Raw genomic sequence first — 453 nt, 5'->3', positions numbered from 1 at the left:
GGTGTCTGTGTGCCACCAAGTTCCATGGGTCGTCACCCAAACTGCAATCCCCAGGCACTTGGGGTTCTCAAAGCCCTGAACCGCGCCTCTTCCCACTGCCATCCTGGAGCAAGACCGCGCAGGGAACTTCCCGGGGCCCCGAGGAGCTGCGGCTGCTTATGCCCGGGAGGCCGGGGTGGGGGGACCGGCGGGTCGCGGCCCCACGGGGTGACGCAGGGGCCCCGGCGGCCCCGGGGGAGCTCCGGGGATGCTGACCTCAACTTTGTTCTTTACAAACAGCTCGGAGGCCGCGGCGCTCACGTGAGCCGCCCGCTTCCCCCGCAGCTGCTCCTGGCCCCCGGGGTCGCGGAGGGGAAGGGCGGTGTCCCCGAGCCCCGGGGACGGGACGACCCCCCGGCCCCGGCGACCGACCCGCGGCGGGGGAAGGGGGGGCGCCGGATTGGCGGGGGGGGG

Source organism: Ursus maritimus, unplaced genomic scaffold (assembly GCF_017311325.1).
Source record: "Ursus maritimus isolate PB19 unplaced genomic scaffold, ASM1731132v1 scaffold_32, whole genome shotgun sequence".
Taxonomy (NCBI): domain Eukaryota; kingdom Metazoa; phylum Chordata; class Mammalia; order Carnivora; family Ursidae; genus Ursus; species Ursus maritimus.
This window is presented reverse-complemented; position numbering follows the sequence as displayed.